This window comes from Podarcis erhardii, assembly GCF_964252035.2.
Source record: "Podarcis erhardii genome assembly, chromosome: Z".
Lineage (NCBI taxonomy): Eukaryota > Metazoa > Chordata > Lepidosauria > Squamata > Lacertidae > Podarcis > Podarcis erhardii.
The window spans coordinates 43,017,589-43,033,557 of NC_138504.1; the positions used below are offsets into that span (position 1 = coordinate 43,017,589).

The 15,969-nt window shown below is 43.8% G+C and overlaps 1 protein-coding gene across 3 annotated transcripts in view; it reads right to left on the reverse strand.

Moving 5' to 3' along the window:
* The window catches only part of WHRN (whirlin), a 126,244-nt gene that overhangs the window by 85,574 nt on the left and 24,701 nt on the right, over positions 1-15,969 (reverse strand). The gene's annotated exons all lie outside the window — the stretch shown is intronic.

Below are 15,969 nucleotides of genomic sequence, written 5' to 3' on the forward strand. Positions count from 1 at the left end.
AGATCTGAAATAGAATCCTTGCTTTGAGTTCAGAAAGCCTCAGGGTCAGTTCCTAGCATTTCCAATTGAAAGGATCTTAGAAAGTGAGGGCAAAGACTTAATTTTACCCTCTTATGGTATTTACATATTATATTTGAGTAAGTACATTCAAATCAACAGGAGGACTATCAGAACTGGGCAAGGAAAATGTCCCTGCTTCCACAGAGATTATTCTATTTGCACAACCACTTCCCCAAGACCCTTCCATTAGGGTTGTGCACCTGAACTGATACGAGGCCCAGACACCCCCCCCCTCAGCCTAGGCAGGGCTATCCCAGGGAACTTCCAACACAGGTCTGACACTGAATTAACTGAGGGAAGAGGTATATGCAGCATTAGCTCCTTCTTCCCATCCAGTGCCCCATTCCTTGACAGCCCCCAATTTTTCTGGGAGGTCCAGACTCACTTGGGATGACCCATGGCTACCTCCACCCAACTCACGAAGCCTGTTTCTACCCAAATCAGCCCACTTCAGTTTGGCGGTTTAGACAAATTAGATATACAGTCCTAATTTTTAAAATGCTAGCCTCTATTTATGCTATGCTCATATGTTTGAGGTTCCAGTGCTGTCTCTAAACCTAAACTAAAGCCAGGTCGCACTGCCCTAGAACTTTTCGCTGCTTGGGGAAGCACACAATGATGTACAGTAGGTGGGGGCTGGGTTGGGGGAGATTTAAATCTCTATCTAGTTACAGGAAGTACTCTTTTCTTTGATGCCTGTTTCCTGGGACTGCTGCCTGACTACTTTCATTGTTCCGTTCTCAACAGAACACTTAACCAGGATTCTAAATGCACTGCAATAATTTCTGAATCAATGAGACTTATCAGTCAGCAAAGGATGCATCTAAGGACATAATTAGGAATTCTAATGAAAGGGACTCAAGATGGCTGGGTATTGGCAAAACTGTACCCCTGCCCTCCCTGGTAGAAAGCATTTTTTTTTAATGGTGTTCTTTTGCAAATATTCTTCTTCTTCTTCTTAAAAAATGCTGTCCTACACAAGGGCATCATAACCATCTTCAGACTGCACCTGCAAATGCACAGAGGCCTCCTTCGCACATAGCACTAATGACGTGAGTGAGGAAGTGTGCTGCTTTAGAGGGAAGAAATTGTGGCTGCTCATTCCTCTCCTGCTTCTGCTGCATTACTGGGAGCTAACATGACATCTGAACCACAATTCCCTGTTTGTCTCCCTCAGACAAAACACAAGCAGTAAGCCAAGAACAGACTTTGGTTACAGCTTGTGGTTTGTCTGAAGTGAGACAAACCACGAACCTGGGTTCAGATTTAACACTGGGATAGGGTTGCCACCTATACATCATTTTCATATAATTTTCTATCAAGGTATAACATGCAGTAAATTTCAAATCTACTTTCCAAAGTCTCTCCCATGCAGTCATTTCTTTGTTGTGCCCTAGATCTTTGGCCCAATGTATCACTGCTGACTTTCCCATTCTAACAGCAGTTTCTAAAATTTTGATATTAGTTATGTACCCTTACGTACCCTTAACTTTTTCATACCAAAGATACACATGCCATTTGTATCTTCTTCCAAATCCCTTACATACCCTTCCAAATCGAACAGTCTTTTTTTAAAGATATCCACTCTTTTAGCCATATAAAACAGGCTGCCTCATATTACAGTTTTAAATCTGGCAGCGAGAACTTCCCTTTTTCTTTAAGGACTGTTAATATTATAAATTTAATCCTCGGTTATCTCCTTGCCAGATAAAATCCAATATCTCTTTTTGCCATTGTTTGAAGCAGCTCATATTACCAATAATCAGTATAATTTGAAATAAAAATAACATATTCGGTATTACATTTATCTTAACAGCTAATATCATTCCTAGTACAGTGGTACCTCTAGTTATGAACTTAATTTGTTCTGGAGGTCCGTTCTTAACCTGAAACTGTGCTTAACTAGAGGCGTGCTTTCGCTAATGGGGCCTCTTGCTGCTTCTGCGCTGCCGGCACACGATTTCCGTTCTCACCCGGGGGCAAAGTTCTCAACTCGAGGTAACTCTTCCAGGTTAGCGAAGTTTGTAACCTGAAGCATTTGTAACCTGAGGCGTTTGTAACTCGAGGTACCACTGTAATGGGATTTTCATCCTTCCCCATCTTCATAAATCTTGTTTCACCTCGTTCCATACTTTAACATAGTTATTTGAGAAAGCAATGCATTTTTATTTGTTAACCAAATATTTCACCTTTTTCTCCACACTAATACCCATTTTGCTTTTGTAGACCCTCTTTCTCTTGATGCATCAGATTTTGTTGTCAGAATTCATGTAAAGATCTGCTAGGTCTCCAAATTGTTTTATCTCCCTTAATACTATCTTCATATTATCCAAAGGATTATCAGCAAATAGTACTACATAATCTGCAAAGGCCCTAAATCTATATATCTGATGTCCAACTCAAACCCTACCAATTTCTACATTTTCTCTTATACTTCTGCACAAAGTTTCCCATACCAGAATAAACAATAAAGGTGATAGTGGGCAGCTGTTTTGGGGTTTCTTTTCCCACTCCTAAATATTTTTTAGTACTTCTGCAATTGTTAGGGTTTCCCCAAGTGTGCTGACACCTTCCTCTTGTTTTTACTAAGTGACCCTGTTATGGCTACATTCCTGCCAACACTCAGCAGCTGAGTTTGCTATTAATGGGAGAGAGGCATGCATGCACGCATATACTGATGTTTCTCAAGGCTGCAGGTTCAATTCCTGTATGGGACAGCTGCCTATTCCTGCATTGCAGGGGGCTGGACTAGATGATCCCCAGAGTCCCTTCCACCTCTACAATTCTATGGGCTGCAGAGTCAGAGAGAAGGAAGGAAAGCAAACCAGTCAAACAAGCTACTCCAGGCATGGGCAAACTCGGCCCTCCAGCTGTTTTTGGCCTACAACTCCCATCATCCCTAGCTAACAGGACCAGTGGTCAGGGATGATGGGAACTGTAGTCCCAAAACATCTGGAGGGCTGAGTTTGCCCATGCCTGAGCTACTTCTTCTTATTCACTTCACCGCTACCTCCAAGCTGAGCTCATTATTTTTATTTGCTTACCTCTACTAAGTAGCCCTTTAATTTCTCATGCTAAACCAGCCCAACCCACTCCCTATACTGTATAGAGTAGAATGGCAATTAGATGTGAAAAAATGAGCCCTATTTTTCAGAATGCTTTTACTTAGGGTTTTTGTAAGGTAGCAAGTTAAACAGCTGGGATTTTTTTGATTTTTTTAGAAAAACGTAATTTGAGATAATATTTGAGATAATTGCATCCACCTTTACTTATTTTAAACTGCTTCCCTAACCAATCCTTATCAATTTTGTATCATTCGGTTCAGATTCTAGCCTTTTTCACAGGGTTGTGGTGAGGATTAAATGGGGAGGAGGAGAACTATGTCCACTACCTTGATCTCCTTGGCAAAAAGAGGTGAGATATACCGTATTTTTCGCCCTATAAGACACACATTTTCCCCTCCAAAAATGAAGGGGAAATGTGTGTGCGTCCTATGGGGCGAATGCAGGCTTTTGCTGAAGCCTGGAGAGTGAGAGGGGTCAGTGTGCACCGACCCCTCTCACTCTCCAGGCTTCAGGAAGCTGTCCGCAAGCCGTGGGAGAGCTGCGCGACTTCGCACAGCTCTCCCACCTCTTGAGGAGAGCTGCCTGCACCCCGAAGCCTGGGCGCAGCTCTCCCACGGCTTGCAGAGAGCTGCCTGTTCTGGGGGCTGGGGTCGGGGGAAGCTCGGGCTTCCCCCACCCCAGCCCCGCGCCTGGGGGAGAAATAATTTTTTTTTCTTTATTTCCCCCCCCCCAAAAAAACTAGGTGCACCCTATGGGCCGGTGCGCCCTATGGGCTGAAAAATATGGTAAATGTAACAAATAAATAAATAATATTTTGGGGCAAAATATTATTGGTCACCTTGAGAACAAGATTCTGGATTAGATAACCATTCCCCCTGATCAAGCAGCACTCATCTTATGTTCTTATTTCTGACCATGTGTAGTTCCACTTGGGGGTGGAGGGTGATGGCATACAGGACCCGTTTTAGTTCCAGCATCTGGAGAACAGCTTAGAGTGACAGCAAAGTACGAAACCCACTTTACTTATCAGATGGAAAAGGGTAAGAAAAGGAAGGAAGGGGAGGACATATCTGCAGGTCATTTTCTTAGCCATTGAACAGTGTGCTCCACAATCTTAGTGAAAAATAGCTGCAGGAGGAAAAGGTCAAAAGGAATGGCTCCAATTTATGCTTGGCCACAAATATTCCTGTGGCTGTGTGGTACACATCACCCTGAGCAAATATGCTGGCCATCAGCCTCTCTCTCATAACCCCAAATCCCCTGTGGGTGCCTCTCTTTCTGATGCCAAGAGGGGTGTGCGTGAAATGCTGAGTACAGGCGTAAGAAAGTTAAGCTTTATAGCCGTGGGTCTGACAAATTGGGGAGGGAAGTCTAGCAACAGAAAATACGCAGCAAGGAAAGCCAGTGTAACTGCATTAAGCCTATAGCTTACTGGTACAGTATCTGCTTTTGTAGAATCACAGAACTGCAGAGGTGTAAGAACCCCAAGGGTAATCTAGTCCCACCCCCTACAATGCTTTGGGAAATACCATAGCTCAATGGTGGAGCATCTGCTATGTGTGCAGAAGGTTGCAGTCCAATAAATAGCATCTCAAGCCAAGAGAATGGACTAGCAGGTGATGGCAAAGATTCTTCAGCTGAGATAATGAAGAATTGCTGTAGGGTAGTGTCAGAGTCACCCGTGGTCCCAGCTCACAAGAGACCAAAGTCCACTCCAGCTTATGTACAAAAGCTTTTATTGAAGAACATTAGTAGCTTTACATCCGAGGTCCGTGACTCTACGTCTGTTACGCTTAGACCGCTGAAGTCCCCTCTGAGTCAGTACCGCCTCTACACCAGTTTAAGAGGCTTGTACTGGTCCACCTCTTTCTCTCTTTCCTTTTCCGCAGGGTCTTTCTGCCCCCCTGTGTTCTCTCCCTTCGGGACTCTCCAGAGGCTGAATCCTCTGCCGCCTCCTCCCCCCTCCTTCGGGCTTTGGGACCAGGCTCCTCCCCAGGACTCTCTTCATTTCCGCGCGCCTCCCATTTTGAACTTGGCGCGCGTACATTGCTCCTGACCTTCCCTTTGACAGTTACACTGCCCTCGATACTACTTTCCTCCCCTTCCGGCAGGACGTTTTGCCCTGATCTCCTTCCCCTCTCTGCTTCCTGTTCTGCTCCTTCTGACACACTGGTCACTCCTCCCCCCTCACTCCGTTCCAGCGGAGCAGCCGGTCTCGCTCTCCAACTCCCACTGGGGGTTCCCCCTTCGTTTCCCTGCTCCTGACTGCTTCCCCCTCTAGCTCCCCTTGGCTTGACCAGAGGGGCTCCCTTTTGGGAGTCCTCCGATTCACTGGACGGACTCATGGACAATCTTGGGTCATTGTCATCCTCTTCCTCGTCAGTCTGGAATCCTTCCCCCTCACTTTCTGTCTCCTCCCTCATCTGCGTCTCTCTCCCTGAACCCCTGTCAGGTAGATTGGAGTAGCCCTCCAGATGTTGTTGCACTCTAACTTCCACCAAAATCCAGCGAATATGGACAGTAGTCCTGGATGTTCAGAAATGGAGTCCAAGACCATCTGAAGGACAACACGCTGGTTACATTGGACTGAGCAAGAGGGGTGAAATAGTCTGGCCTGATACAAGGCAGCTCCCTACATTGCTACAGCTTCACTGGCTCCCGGTGGAGTACAGGATCAGGTTTAAGGTTCTGGTTTTAACCTGTAAAGCCCTATACGGCCTAGGACCCTCGTACCTACGGGACCGCCTCTCCTGGTATGTCCCACGGAGGACCTTACGGTCTTCAAATAAAAACATATTGAAGATCCCGGGCCACAGGGAGATAAGGCTGGCCTCAACCAGAGCCAGGGCTTTTTTGGCTGTGGCCCTGATCTGGTGGAACGCTCTGTCACAAGAGACTAGGGCCCTGTGGGACTTGACATCTTTCTGCAGGGCCTGCAAGACAGAGCTGTTCCATCAGGCCTTTGGCCAAGGCACAGTCTGACCCCCCTCCTTCTGTAACCCTCATAGAACTCTAGCCTTGGTTGGCTGTTTGGTCAGCCTCCATGGCCCTTCACTTCATCAAATCTGGCCCTCTTCGAAAAGAGTTTGGACACCACTGTTTCTAAAAAAGCCTCAAATGTTTAAGCTTTCCTCACAGGGGAGTTGTTCAATCTCCTTGATAATGCTAATAATAATAATAATAATAATAATAATAATAATAATAATAATTTATTATTTGTACTCTGCCCATCTGACTGGGTTGCTCCAGCCACTCGGAAGCTTCCAACATATATAAAATCATAATAAAACATTAAACCTTAAAAAGCTTCCCTGCCTTCAGATGCTGCTGAAGTGATTATCACTTTGTTTGCCTAACTCAAAGCAGATTTGTATTGCTGGCGGTTCAGATCCCCTGTAGTGCAGACTGGAAAGCACAAAGACAATGAGGGACACATATGAGATGTCAAGTTACATATTACTGATTCCAATAAAGAACCCCCTTAGTGCTCTCTGGAAAACATTTTTGTATGAAAAGTGCAACCTTAATGCAATTTCTTTCTAACCAATAGACTATTGCAGGGATGTCCAACTTCCAAGAGACTGTGATCTCCCACTATAAATAAACTGGCAGTGATCTACCCATTGAATTGACCAGAGTTGTTGAGCTTTTTTGGGGGGGGGGAAGGATGAGCCAAAGTTGTTGAGCTTTTTTGGGGGTGGCTTCAGCAAAGTTGAGCTTATTTTGGAAAGGAAGACCCAAAGTTGTTGAGCATGCTAAATGGCAGCCATGGCCAAATTGAGACTCCTGGCATGAAGGTATTTCACCTCAGTAATGAGACTTGCTGCCTCCCAGCACCACCCAGGGGTGCAAGTGTGCCTGTGTGCATAACAAAGCATTGCACTCCTCCACCCAGGAGCATCTATCCAGTTTGCAAACCCTCCTTCTATATACAGCCTCCCCTTCATAAATAGCAAGTTGTCTGCTAATAGATTATAATCACCAGGATGTACAGTTAGGAGTAATGAGAGCCAAGAAGCAGGAGCCAGTGAGATTTCATAAGGGCGATCAATCCTTTCCTAATGCAATCATTTAATTATCTTCAAGTCTAGTATGATTTAAGTAAATTGCCTCATTTTTCTGAAAGAAAGAAGAGTTGGAAGGTGGTAATGGGAGAGGAAGAGAAGGAAAGTACACTTTTAGAATAGCATTCTTTCCTCACTTTAACTTTGCTGAGTCATAAATAGAAATAGACTGACAGAGAACAGCTTGGGGCTCTATTAAATTGATTTGCAATACAGCATTTTATTACCTGCAATCAATGACTGTGACATACGCCATCCTTCACATAGATCCATTTATGTCAATAACTGCTCCCACTGGTCGGTGTCGAGCCACGGCAATGGAATGCAACCCAGTGGCATAACACAACTGGCCAGTCCTTTTTCCAGAACAGGTTCCTAATTGTATGCTCTCTACCCCCTCAATGGGACACACAACACATGTTTTAAATCATCTTTGTGAAGTTATAGGCAACTTTGGGAAAGGAGCTGGCAACATATGAGTTTTCCCTTGTAACAAGAAAAATTGGGGGATAAGAGGGTGTGTGGTGACAGTATGGTCACATCCACACCGTATATTTAAAGGCTTCTTATATCTCCCACCAGGGAATCCTGGGAACTGCAGTTTGTTGAGGGTGCTGACCTCACAAACCTACCCCTCTGAGCAACCTTAACAAATTAAACCTGCCAGGATTTTCCATGACTGCTGAGGTGATGTCATAGTGCTTTTTGATGCACGATGTGGATATGAGCTATCATAGAACCCTAGAGCAGGAGGAGCTAGAGCAGGTGTGTGCACCATGTGGGTCATCTAGCCCCAACCTTGTGGTGCTTTGCAGTTAGTTTGGACTGCAATTCCAATCACTGATACATCACTGAGCATGATGAAAACTGAAGTCATAAGAGCATAATAAGAGCCTGATGGACCTGGCCAATGGCACGTCTTGTCCAGCATCCTGTTCTCACAGAGGTCAACCAGAAGCCTCAATGAGTAGCTCCATGGAGTTTCTTTCAACTCACTTGTGGAGACAACTCGGAGGTGATTGAGAAGAAAAAGGGTAACGACAAGGAGGAAGACGGGATTGTGACTATATTGTCAACATCAAAGCAGCAGAAATATAAGATGATTGGACTCCTACCGATCTCGAAGCATGGGTACCCCCCACAAAAATTTATAATTAGGCAAAATATTTGGATTTTATGATTTGTATTGTTATAATTTGGAATAATTTGTATGATATGATTTGGTAAATGGAAATTTAATAAACATTACTTTTTTAAAAAAAAAAAATGAGTAGCTCCATGGAAGCAGAACATAACCATCATGGCTAGTAACCATTGATAGTTTTTAGCTCCAAGAAATTGAGCAATCTTCTTTTAAGCTGGTGCTTGTCACTGCCTCTTGATTTTTGACCCAAAAGTTGTTTTTGTTTTAGAGCAGTTTTGGCTCAGCATTTGTCAACATGTCAGTATGTTACTTGCCTTTTGCTGCTCATGTTGCTTTCTCTGCCCACCCTTTTCTCCACACCCTGGTTTCAGTACTGCTGAGGGACAGGGAAATCTCTCCATTTTGGTTTCTCATTTTTTCCACTTTACCACAGTATATGCATTTTTGTACAAATTACTCGGCATTGCAAAATTCAGTGAAGTGACACTTTTGAAGGATGACTGTGTGTTGGTAGGATTCTAGCCAACTAACATTTACTCACAGGTAGACCTATTGGGTTGCATACAAGTAGGTTTACACAGAATTGTAGGGTGGCGCTGTGGGTTAAACCACAGAGCCTAGGGCTTGCCGATCAGAAGGTCGGCAGTTCGAATCCCCATGACGGGGTGAGCTCCCATTGCTCGGTCCCTGCTCCTGCCAACCTAGCAGTTCGAAAGCGCATCAAAGTGCAAGTAGATAAATAGGTACCGCTCCGGCAGGAAGGTAAACAGTGTTTCCGAGCTCTGCTCTGGTTCACCAGAAGTGGCTTAGTCATGCTGGCCACATGACCCGGAAGCTGTATGCCAGATCCTTCGGCCAATAAAGCGAGATGAGCACTGCAACCCCAGAGTTGTCCATGACTGGACCTAATGGTCAGGGGCCCCTTTACCTTTACCTAGACCTATTGGATTGCATACAAGTAGGTTTATACAAAATTATAGAGTTGGAAGGGATCCTAAGAATCATCTAGTAGTCCAACCCCCTGCAATGCAGGAATCATAACTAAAGATTTCCTGACACATGGCCATCCAACCTATTTTTAAACATAAAAGGAAGGAGAGTTCACCATCTTCTCAGGGAGTCCACTGCCAAACAATTCTCACTGTCAGAGAATTCTTCCTAATGTTCAGTCAAAATCTCATTTCTTGTAATCTGAAACCATTGATTCAAGTCCTACACCCAAGGGCAGCATAAAGCAAGCTTGTGCCAAGATCCATTTGATGGCCCTTTAGATATTTGAAGATGGCTGTTATATCACCTTGCAGTCTTCTCATCTCTTCTCCAGGCCAAACATACCCAAATACCTCATAAGGCTTGGTTTTGCTCAGAGTAAAGTCATTGAAGTTGCCTGTTCACACTCAGCCAGGATGGTGTAGTGGTTAAGAGCAGTAGACTCATAATCTGGTGAACCGGATTCGCTTCCCCGCTCCTCCACATGCAGCTGACCTTGGGCTAGTCACACTTCTTTGAAGTCTCTCAGCCCCACTCACCTCACAGAGTGCTTGTTGTGGGGGAGGAAGGGAAAGGAGAATGTTAGCCGCTTTGAGACTCCTTTGGGTAGCAATAAAGCGGGATATCAAATCCAAACTCTTCTTCATAATGAAATGAGTAATCTAGTGGCTAGCCCAATTCACTTGGTTGTGGTAATGCTACAGCTATTCACAGTGGGATACAAGGAGCTTTAACTACAGCTCAGCACTTTTGTTTCCCCTTAAAAACCTCTTTGATCTAACCACAATGGACTCTGGAGCACACTATCTATTTGAAGAACGGGACTCACAACAAAAAGGGAGGTAAGCATCCACTTACATTGTGCATAATGATTTCATTCCCACATTACAAGCAATAAAAGGCTTGTGGGAATGAGGAAAAGCTTTCCACTTTGTTCTGCCAGCAACGCCATTCAAACTAAATCACTGACTGAGTGATGGGGCAAGCACAATGAATACACAGGAGGCATCATGGTCCTAGCCTTTTTCAGAATGAAATGTGCATGCAGTGAGAGTACCGTGTGCTTGTTCATTTACTTGCACGTGGCCTGGGTGGCCTTTCTCTGAGATAAAACCCTAGGGCAGAGCTTTCCAAACTTTTCGTGTTGGTGACACACTTTTTAGACATGGTTCATTTTGCAACAGAGCCTCTTGGGCTTGCCGATCAGAAAGTCGGCAGTTCGAATCCCCACAACGGGATGAGCTCCCGTTGCTCGGTCCCTGCTCCTGCCAACCTAGCAGTTCGAAAGTATGCCAGTGCAAGTAGATAAATAGGTACTGCTCCAGCAGGAAGATAAACGGCATTTCCGTGTGCTGCTCTGGTTCACCAGAAGCAGCTTAGTCATGCTGGGCACATGACCTGGAAACTGTCTGTGGGCAAACGCCGGCTCCATCAGCCAGTAAAGCAAGATGAGCGCTGCAACCCCAGAGTCATCTGCGACTGGACTTAATGGTCAGAGGTCCTTTAATTTCACTGTACTAGCAAACCAGAGGTTAAGTTACCCACTTTCCAGCTCCTGGAGGAGCCCAGGGAGCATTCAGACAACACACCTGCACACTGCAGCCGACACACAGTTTGGAAAGCTCTGCCGTAGGGTGTATTTCATGGAGAGAAGAAGAAAAAGTTCTCTGCAAAATATATTCTCCTGTTTAGCAGATAATGGGGGGGGGGAGTTGTGCTACAAGACAGGGTGATTCTTTTTTAAAAATAATAATAATAATATTTATTACTTTTAAAACTTAGAAAAAAGAAAAAGAAGAAAAAAGACAAAACAAAAAACAAGAAAGGGAAAAAAACAATACAATACAATATATAAACAATACAAAACACAACATTGAGACATTGACCTAAACAAAACAAAACAAAAACAATTTAAAAACATACATCATACCATTTCAGTACTCTATCTTTCATACCCTTGTTTCATCGACTTCCTCTCACCTCCCTTTTTGTATTCCACTTCTATTAATTGTTTCAGCAATTCCTTTCCATCTTTCTCTATTTTCTGTCATATAAATATCTTAACTTATTTTTACCTTTATTTTCCATTAATACTATAATGCTTATTTGTACTTAACTCCTTATCACATTTCTACTAAAGCCATAAGATTTCATTCCAACATTTTTTTAACACTCAATAATTTTACAATATATCTATTTCTAAAAATAAACTTTAAACTTTTTCCAATCTTCTTCCACCATCTCTTCTCCCTGGTCTCGGATACTGCCAGTCATTCGTCAATTCCATATAGTCCATCAACCTGGTGATCTTCTGTCCGAGGCTCTTAACTCTTTTCCAAGTCCCTTCTGCAGGTCTTCTTCATATTTATACATGCACTTTACTTTGTCTTCTACTGATCTTGTTCTTATTTTCCTTCCTTTGATACTGAAGAGCAGATCTCGGGGAAGCTCCAACCTAGCAATGCTTTTATTCCTTCTCGACAGGTCAACCAAATCTCCATGGTTAAATCTAAAATCCATAAGATATTTCAGGACATGTTTCAAAATTCCTCCAAATCTAAAGGTCCCCACAGCTCCAACCTCTGCACGACCCAAGTCCAAATCCCAAAAGTCAGTAAATCCCTGCATGAAGGGATCTATCCAACTTTCCTTCTCCAGTCCAGGCAGGGCTCCGATCCTCAAAATCTGACTTTTTCTAAATTCAATCATAAAAGGCCTCAACTTATAGTCCTCAATTTGCCTCTGTAAGGCTGGGGCTCCCACTTGTATTACTTTAGGTTCAACAACAGCAACTTTCTCTTTCGCCTTCTCGACAATTTGCCCTGTCAAAGTAGATTCCTGTATCAGCTCCTGAATAATTTCTGTATTGATGTTCACTTTTTGTCCCAAATTAGTCACTTTTTGTCCCAAGTTAGTCACTTTTTGTCCCAAGTTATCAATTTTAGTAGTCATAACATCTGTCTTCTTGTGGAGTTGTTCCGAGTGACTTATCTTGCATAATGCAATCACTAAAGCTTCTTCTGTCGACATTCTCAAATAGTCCAAGGTCAATCCCTGATTCTCACAGTCTCTTATCTTGCAGCTGGTTCCCCCAGCTCAGCTCTTATAACAGTTTCAAAGGCTCCCTCTAGAGGGAAACAGTTTCTATTTGTGTCAATCCTTTTAAGCACAGTTCAAACAGTAAATATAGTTTCAATTTTCAGTTACTTTTCCTCCTTTTTAAACGCAGAAGAGGACAATGGAAACAATATATTTATCTTATTTAGCTAACTGTCAAGATACGTTCTATTCACAGCCAATGAACTTCAAAACGTCAATCTTACTGGCAGCCCCTTTCCAGGTTCAGAGCAGTGGTGATTTAATTTTCATCACTCTCTCCTGCAGGCTTGCGCAATCCAAAATTTCCCCCCTCTTCTCCTGCTTCCAAGGGGGGTTTAATAGTTTTAATCAATGGAAGTTTAATCCTTTGCGGAAGACTTTCCAAGACTTTAGCTTGCAGCCTCTTTGCTTCAGTCTATTTACAAAAGGGGAAGGCGGACTTCCTGTTTTAAACCTCCCCGTTTCAATGCCAAATTAAAAATCCAATTTTCCGTTCTACTCACGGGTAGTTGTTTTAGGATCAAATTGTCCACAGGAAAAAGTCAGCGCTCTCCGACAACAGCTATGCGGCTTCACTCCGTGAAAGAAGCAGTCAATTCGAAGCACCGCGCCACTCACCCCACATCGCTCCGGATCCCCAAAACTGGGTTTTCCCGTGAATAGGGGAGGCGCAAAAGGTGCCAGCTGAATCCCAGGTTCACAGGCTTCTCCCGTCTGTGATTTTTAGTGGGTCTCCGCCTTCGCCGTGGCAGCCAGACCCTGTTTCCACGGAGTAAATTCCTCCCGATCACAGGAATTCCGCCATTGCCAGAGGCGCTAACCCGGAAGTCCGACAGGGTGATTCTTTTCTCCCAATCAGAGTGAAGGTATGAACACTATCCTCTTTTTGACTTGGCTTTGTAATGTCATCACATAACCAAATGTACTTAGTGGCTACTTAGTGTTCTGTTATAACTGTCTGCACCAGTGATCTTCGACTTGTTCAGGCCCAAGACCCCAACTTGGAAACCACTTTCACAGACAGATCCCTAGATGGAACCCTTTCTCTGTGCAGCAAGGAACCTTTCCCCTGTCCCAGTCCACTTTCAAGTTGCAGGGAGTCGGGTGAGGATATTGTGGCATCCCTACTCCCTCCAAGCACTTTCACTTCCTGGCCCCCCATGGCACTTCTGCATATTAATTTTCAGCAAAACTCCATTTTGGGAGAAATCTAGAAAGTCATCGAAATAGTCTAGAAAGTGAGTTGAATGCTCTGCTGCATAGAGAGAGCAGTATAGGAATGTAGGGCATAATGCCTCTGACAGTGGAAGTAAAACATAGCCATTGCTGATCCAGAGCAATTTGGTGCTGTCGAGGGGGTTGTGCTCTGGGACCCAAGCCCCCCGTTCCAACTGCATGTTTAATTAGGGTTGAAATATGTAATTGGGAGGGAAGGAGAAGGAGATACAACTGAGTCTCCATTCTCTCCTCTTCTCAAACACATGTTTTAAACCTTAATTAAACACTGTGCAAGGTCTGGGAGTCTGTTTGGGTCCCAGGTCTGGGCTGAGTCTATCATGGATTGTCCCAGGTTGAATTGGGGTCACTCTAAAACAGCAGATCCAAAAACTGATTAAGTGGGGGTGTCCATGCACAGCCCTACAATGTATTATTCTAACCTCCCTATAAGCTCTGTGCAAGCAGATCAAGGCAAATGCTCAACGTGTTGATCTGGAAGAACCCTTGAACAGTCTCTGAGGTCCTTTCCATCTGTGTTGTTCCATGGAATGCTTTGCCCAGCCTTCAAAGCTTTCTTCTTCTTTTTGCATCTGATTCCTTCTGCATTGCCTACGGGTGTTTTTTGTTCTGTTAGAGGAGACAGGTGAACTGTAATAGGTTGAACAACCATGGCACTGGGCCCTCTGGGCCCAATTAAAGAAAGACAGTTAAGAAAAAAGTTTCTCGTAGCAGTGGTGGCAGCAGCAACAGAGCCAGTCTGAAGCATGACTTGGCTGAAGGAAGCAAACAGAAGTAACCATGGATTGAATGGTTGAAATGTTTCAAGAAGGGCAAGCATTGCAGAGAAGTGGGGTGGAGAGTAGGGTTGCTCCAGAACCACTTCCCCATCCAGGGACAACTTTTCCTTGCTGACAGATCTGTGTAATGCCAGACAGGAAAGGCTGTAGTTAGTGGTACAGCGTTCATTCTGCATGCAGAAGGTCCTAGGTGTAACCCCTGGTGTAATAAAAACGTAATAGATAAAGTGGGAATAGATAGTATGTGCATAGGAGTACAACCTTTTTTTACACTGAGTGCATCCTAGATTAGAAGCTCGTAAGGCACTGAGGAGGCAGGATGAAAACTAGGGCCTCTGGCAAGCAGTTTTCATAGTCTTGCCTCCTGCATCACCAGCACTGCTGTCACTCAGTAAACCAGGCAGACTAGGCACTGTGGTTCAAGAGTGCCCTCCGGGCTCCTTTTGTATCTCAAATACAGTAAGGTGACTCCAAAGGCCTATAAGGACACACCAGGTCGCAAAAAGCCCTGAAAACCCAATTTGTCTTGACATGGTATGATTATCATTTTGTGGTAATGCGGAAGTGGGCTTTTTCACCAGTGCTATGGAATGCACTCCCTGCCAAAAAATTAGAGGCCCCCATCTGCACTGGCATTCTGCTAGCCTTTGAAGACATACCCGTGTACACAGCCATTCCCCTGAACTCTCATCCTGAGCATCCTATTTTTAATTGCTGTGTTATTTTAATGCAATATAATGGGACTGAGCATCTTAATTGTGGATGTTTCTATTTTAATTTTAGTGCACCTGGTTTTTTATAGTTTACAAACCACTCAGAAGCCTATTTTGGCATTAAGCAGTATAGGGATGAATGGATATGGTTAAGTGAGAGCAGGGGCTTTGAAATTGCTCATTAACAATTAGCAGCACATGGACAGCAGGCTGAGCTGGCACACAGGTCACCTGGTCATGTTCTTCCCTGCTATGGCAAGATGTATCTTTAATTTAAATCATAGTGATCATGTCTAATTTTACATAGCAAATTCATATTTTAATGCATATCAGTACCATGTCTTACCCTCTCTGCTTTTTGGGTATGTGTATTTGATAAAACTCCTGTCTTTTGATGACGTATAAAAGGTTATCCTAGTTGCCAGTACTACAGATATAATAATTTATTTATTTTTAAATGTCTTAGCTATCAAAGTTGGGCAGGTGCTGCTTGAACAACTTGGTCAATGACCCAAGACTGAAGAGTGCCAGTTAACGTACATTGTCAACAGAGGCAGCTTTGCAATAAAGCAGCATAATTTTCCTGAGTGTTGGGTGGGGATAGGAAGGAGGTAATGAGACTCTTTCAGTCTTTGCAAGGGAGATGAACAAATAACACATTCAGCTGTGAATTATTTCTGCATGATGCAGCTCTATTATCTCTCAAAATGTATTCCAGTGGGGGCTGGGGAAATGACATATTATTTCATCTTATTGTGTGGTTAAGTTGATGTCAAGTCCCTTTCATTTTGTATTGAGAAGTTTTCAATTTTATAAAAC